Here is a 6,229-nt window from a genome sequence, read left to right on the forward strand (position 1 = left end):
CGGTATCAAGGGCAAGTTGGCTCCTCGTTACATTGGTCCTTTTCGCATTCTTGCTAAACAAGGAGAAGTTGCCTACCAGTTGGAACTTCCTCCGCATCTTTCCAAGGTTCATGATGTCTTCCACGTCTCGCAACTCAGGCGTTGCTTTTCGGATCCTATCCGTGAAGTGGACCACGAAACGCTTGATCTCCAAGATAACCTTTCATACCAAGAATACCCTGTGCATATTCTTGATCAAGCTGAGCGTATCACTCGACGTCGAAACCTCAAGTTTCTTAAAGTTCAATGGTCAAATCATTCTGAGAAGGAGGCCACATGGGAAAGAGAGGATCGTCTCCGACTTGAGTATCCCGCGTTATTCCCGACGACTTCTAAATCTCGGGACGAGATTCTTTTGAGTGGGGGTGAGTTGTCACATCCCTGGAACCCTAATCAAGTATAGCATTGTGCTCATATCTTCTTTGCATTGCATCCAAGGAAATTGCAACAAGATGAAAGCAAGTGGTGAAGCAAAACTCAAAAACCCTAGCCACTTCTCAAATTCAAAGAAATTCCAAACTTGTTCAAATCAATGAACCCAAAATGGCCTCAAGAAAAGTTGAACTTTTCTGATAATTCATGGAAGCAAATAAGCAGTGAAGAAAACTATTTTCATAACACTTCTGGCATTTTATTTAAATGCAAAAAGCTAGTGGATTCAAGTTTAAATTTGAATTCAAAAACTTTAAGTTTTCAAACATGTTGAAAACTTCAGGAATGGTTGGATATATTCCAACTAATATTCTGGTGTGTTCAAAATAATTTTATAAACCATTTTGGAGCTGAAATAAATAGCAAATCAAAATAGTTAGCAAAACAGAAACAAAACAGAAAAAAATGAAGGAGAGACTACCTATCGCTCACCTGGCCCGGCCCAGCTTCTTCCCTGTCGTCTTCCTCCCCGCCAGTGGGCAGTAGGAGTTGGCCGCCGCGTACTCCGGCGCGGCCACGCACCTGTGCGCCTGCCTGGCCGCCGCTTCGCGCTGGCACGCGAGGGGATAACCCTCCCGAGACGTACCCGAGCTCATCCTCTCCTCATTCTTCCCCTCCGCTTCGTTCCCCACTGCCGCCATTGGAGCCCGAGCAGAACTCGAGCTTGCCGTCGTTCTAGCCTACCTCTTTCCCTCCTGAGCCACGCAATAGGTCCGCCGCAACTCCCTGAAGCTTTCTAGCCACGAGCCCGACGCTGAGATGCAGTGAAACGACGAGACGCAGTCGTCTTCTTCCTCGGGTCACCGAAGTTCATCGTCGGCGTTCTCCCTCTCCAGGCCGTCCCCGAGCAAGCTAGCGCCACTACTGCACTCCCCGTGAGCTTGCGCAGCTTCCCCCAAATTTCCCCCTTCGATCCCTTCCTCTAGCCTTGATTTCACCGGAGCCCGACGAGATCCGCCGCGGGAGCTCGTCGCCGGTAGCCCTCGGGTGAACATCTCGTCGTTCTGAGGCCACCAGCAGCTTCAGTCCGTCGCGTAGATGTCGTAGGAGCTCAGTCCCGTGCGTAGCTCCCTCTGTTTCGATGACCCCGATGACGCCCGAGCTTTGGGCGCCGCCAAGCTCGTCGCCGGCGTCATCTCCGGCCAGATCAGCCCCGGCTAAGTGCAAAAATGAACCTGCGGGAGACGTGTCGTTCCTCTGGTGCACTCCGCGTAGAATTTGGCCACGTGTGCGCCGTTTCCGAGCCCCTCCGCCGTATTGGTGGTCGTCGGAGGCTCACCGCCGGCGAGGACGACCTCGCCACCGGTGGATCTCAGCAGGCCTGAGCCACTGATGCGTGGGGCCAGCCTCTGGATGATTATCATTAATAACAATAAAATTAATTAATCTAATAAGTCACTCACATGTGGGTCCAGTGCTGTTAATTAGCTAATGAAATTTAAAACTAATCTAAAACTGACAAGAGTAACTGACCAGTGGGTCCCACTGGTCAGGTTTGACTTTCAACGACCAGTTGGACCTGCTGATGTCATGCTGATGCAGTAAATATTTTCTGATTTAAAAGAATTCCAGAAAATGCCCAAAACTTCGAAAAATCATAGAAGTTAATCTGTAACTCCAATGAAAATAATTTATATCGGAAAAAGTATCCGAATAATCCAAGGAATCTGAATATGTCATTCTCAGACATGTTTGAAAATGTTACTGGACCAAACATGTAGAACAATGAATAGGTTAAACTAAATAAATGCTTTGGAGTGATTTCATTCGGGAAATCCGAGTGATAAGCTTATCATCCGGGTGAAAAGTTTCCAAATAGCTCCGACAAACGATGGCGTCTCCCTCCCACCTCCCCGGGCGGCGACCCAATGGCGATCTGGAATTCTAGCCGGAATCTCATCCACCCTTGCCGCCCCTCTGCTCAGGTGAACCTTCTCTACCCTTCTCTCGCGGCTGGTCATGGCCTGCATGGGGGGTTCCACGTTGGATCTAGATTTCTCGCATGGATTGGCTTTCTCTCATGAGGTTTATCGCCACTCGGGTTTTACGGTGCACCCTATGAAGCATCGTCGCCCCTTCATTATGGTGATCTCTTTTGGTCGTCACGCGTTCCGGCTATCGCCTGACACAGTGGCTGCAGCTCTGGAATCGGTGATTGGTGGTTCGGCTATCGAGTTTCGAGTTTCTCAAATCACAGATTCGGTTTTCTCTTTCAAGGTCTCATGCATGCAAGTTGGTTTTCATATTCTGGAATTGCGTTCTTTCAAGTGCTCAAATTTTAAGTGCTTCTTCCATCTTTGGGGACATGGAGGTCCTAATTGGCGTCGGGAATTTGCTCTCTGGAAGAAGCAATGTGATGCCGAGTGGATTATTGTGAGCCCCTCCAAGCGGAGGGCTTCTCTAGGTCTGATGGCCATGCATTCCAGACCACTTAAGTCTTCTCTCAAATATGGATCTTCTGTTCGTAAGAAGCTATCTTTTGCATCCCTTCAACAATATGAGGTTTGCAAGGGCTATAGGTACCCTGTTTTCCATGATGAGCTAGTCACTCCTGAGCAAGCTGGTTATTCGGTGCCTACCCCTGAACGTGTCATCATCTCTGCACCACCGCCAGCGGAACTCCGGTGGACGGTAGCCACGTCGCACATTACGTTTGGCACAGTTCCTTGCCAAGTTTCATCCCCCGGTTCTCCCGGCGAAAATTTTCAAACTGCCAAAATTTTCGGAACTTCCCACGTGCAGCGAAAGGATACAACTAATTCAGCCGAGATTCAGGGCTCTTTCAATAGTGGGAATCAATCGTCGGGGGCAAGCTTGGATTCTGGACAAATCTCCTCTCTTATTAATGAGCCTGCTAAGGATTTTTCATCCTCTGGGCCTGATACTCACTCCATGATGGATATTCCTTCTTCTCAGGAGGCCCATACGGCCTTTGACGAGCTTATTAATAGTATGGTCGAGGATATCTTTTCTTGCTCTATTTGCAATGCTCGGGGCCATCTAGCCGCAAACTGTACGACTTCGCCTGGCTACTCTGACAGCACGGTGGGCCACGCACGATCTAGAGGAGCCTCTTTTATGCGTAATAATTGTCTTACTTGGAACTGTAAGAGACCCATCACCTCCCCTATCGCTGATATCTCGGGAACTGCTGATACCCTTGGAGAAACAGCAACCCCTGCGAAGCAGTTCCGTCCTGTCTCATCGCCGTCGCCTCCTCGAACTCCCTCGGCGACACCACCGGTCACTCCGCCACCGCCACCAGCAATGGCAAACTTCAAGCTTGATCCAGAGTTCTTCCTCCCGCCTGGTCACAACATCATTGATGGAGGGGTTGACCGGCTACCGCGGACCTACACCATGCCGGCAGTACCCATCTCCAGGCGCCATGAGCGCTTCATCATCGCCATAGTTCATCCAGCGCCGCCTGCTGACGAGGTGATTCAGGTATGACAAGAAGTCGCTGCCCTTCTCCTGCATCAAGGATTCCATGTCTGGTCTGCTCAACCCTGGATGGAGGGAGTGGGTTTGTTTGAGCTCCGGGATGCGGCGGAGAGGTATGCTACAGTCCACATGGTGCCGCAGCCTCTTGCAAACTCGGTGGTGCGCTTCATACGTCATGATCATGGTCTCGGCTTCCGCGGCCAAGAGGGTTTTCGTCAGGGCTGCCTCATGCTTCTGGGGGTACCATTGGATTTCCACAACACCGAAGATCTCAGGGCGGCTGTTAACACCTTTGGGGAGTTTCATCATTGGGTCCATGACGACCCATATTTGGTTCGTTCTATTGTTTTTGCCGCCTTCGCAGAAGACCGGCTAGTACCTCGCAGTATCAGTTTCTCAGAATATTCTGCCTGGGGTGGCGCAAAGGTGTCCTGGTCTGCTCCTGTGTACATTTTGGGTACGGCGGCTGCAGAGATTCTCCCCAATGATGAGGATCCGATGCCTCTCAATGGCAACCCTCATCCGCTCCTCGGGCAGCTTGTTCATGACAATCTGCAATTTGCTTTGCCCCCATATCCTGCACTAGGATGGAATGCGGTGCCACTCGCCCCTGGAGATCCTGGGCCTGCCGCTGCGAATGCTGAAGACGGTGGCTGGGGGCTGCCGCCCGTCGATCTTGAGGCAAGAGGCTGGGGTCAACCGCCTGCTGATGGAGGAGGCTGGGAACGGGCTGCGGCTCCTGCTGCGCCCGCCGATGCGCCTGCTGTTGATCCAGTTCAAGACCAGGAATCAATGGTGATTGATCAGCCGAGTCCCTCCTCCTCGGACTCGGTGCACGAATTGGTGGACCTTGATCCACAGCAGGGTCAGAGGGCGGAGGAACCGGGCGCTCCAGAACCGCCAGTGCATCTTCCTGATGGCGCTAATGTTGCTATTGATGATGCTGATACTGCTGCTCTCGCTGATGCCCCGGACAATGCTGCTGTGCCGGAGGCTGGTGCTGCTAGTCCTGATGATGGTCGGGACAATGGGGCTGAGCTGGAGGAAGAAGAGCCTAGGCTGGAGGAGGTGCACGATACAAACCCTCTAGCGATGGTTCTCTACAAAGCCCCTCCACCCGCTCAGTCCAACCTCCTTGTCGGGGTGTCTAGGGTTTTATATGGGCCTCCGTTGCCCCCAGTGATGTCCTCGGCACGCACTTTTGATAATCTGATGGGCCCTGCTGCTGCTATGCATATACCTCGTCAGTTCCAGCTGCCAATCCTTGAGCCCATCCTGATCCCCAAGCGATCCTCGGACGTGGCTTTTGATGCTGATACTCCAGGACCTTCACTGTCGGACCCTGCTTCTGCCTCCCTCTCATTACAGGAGGTAACCCCTATCAGCCCAGCTTCTTCTTCAGAGGACTTATCCTTCCGCTCTCCTGCTCCATCCAAGAAGGGGTCCCGCAAGAAGGCCACCCCGGTGGTGGACTCCTCGGTGAGGCGGTGTACTCATGGCTCAATCAGGCGCGACGGCTTCAAGCCAATTCTACAAGAGCTACCTGCACGCATCCCCAAGAAAAGGAAGCCGAAAGCCAAGCCTATGTCCTCAACGTCACAGGAGTCTGAAGATGTACCTCCTGCCACTCCTATCCCAGTGATCCAAGAGGTAGGGCAGTCATTGGGCATAGCCCCGGAGAAGCTCACGGTGGATCGACTTATGGAAGATCCTGCTGACTCTACGCCCACGTCTTCTGATGTTTAATCCGCCCATGTTAAGCTGTTACTATACTGGTTTTATGTATTGTCGAACTTCTGCTGTCTTTTGGTGCTTGAAACTTCGGTTGCAGTGGCTATTACATAGCCTTGCTTTTGCTATATCTCTAATTTGCAATGGATAGTCGTTCCACGAGGAGTTGGCGTGTGTTGTGCTGGAATGTGCGTGGCCTCAATTGGGATCATAGACAACGGGCAGTCCGTAACAAAATCGATGAGAGCCTTGCTGCGGTGGTCTGCTTGCAGGAAACAAAGATGCAGTCTATCGAGTTTCGAGCAGTTAAAGGTTTCTGCCCCAAACGTTTTGATCAATTTGCTTACTCCCCTTCCAGGGGTGCATCAGGAGGGCTCATCACCCTTTGGAACTCTTCCATTCTCACTGGTCACTTAGTACAGTGCACCCCATATGGCTTGATCACCTCCTTTACCTCAAATCACACAGGTGAATCATGGACTTTGGTTAATGTCTACGGACCATGTCAAGGGGAGGCCCGTGATCTTTTTGTGAGCTGGCTTTAAAATCTTCATATCCCCACTGGGGCTAACTGACTACTCCT

The sequence above is a fragment of the Hordeum vulgare genome, chromosome 3H (genome assembly GCF_904849725.1).
Source record: "Hordeum vulgare subsp. vulgare chromosome 3H, MorexV3_pseudomolecules_assembly, whole genome shotgun sequence".
Classification (NCBI taxonomy): domain Eukaryota; kingdom Viridiplantae; phylum Streptophyta; class Magnoliopsida; order Poales; family Poaceae; genus Hordeum; species Hordeum vulgare.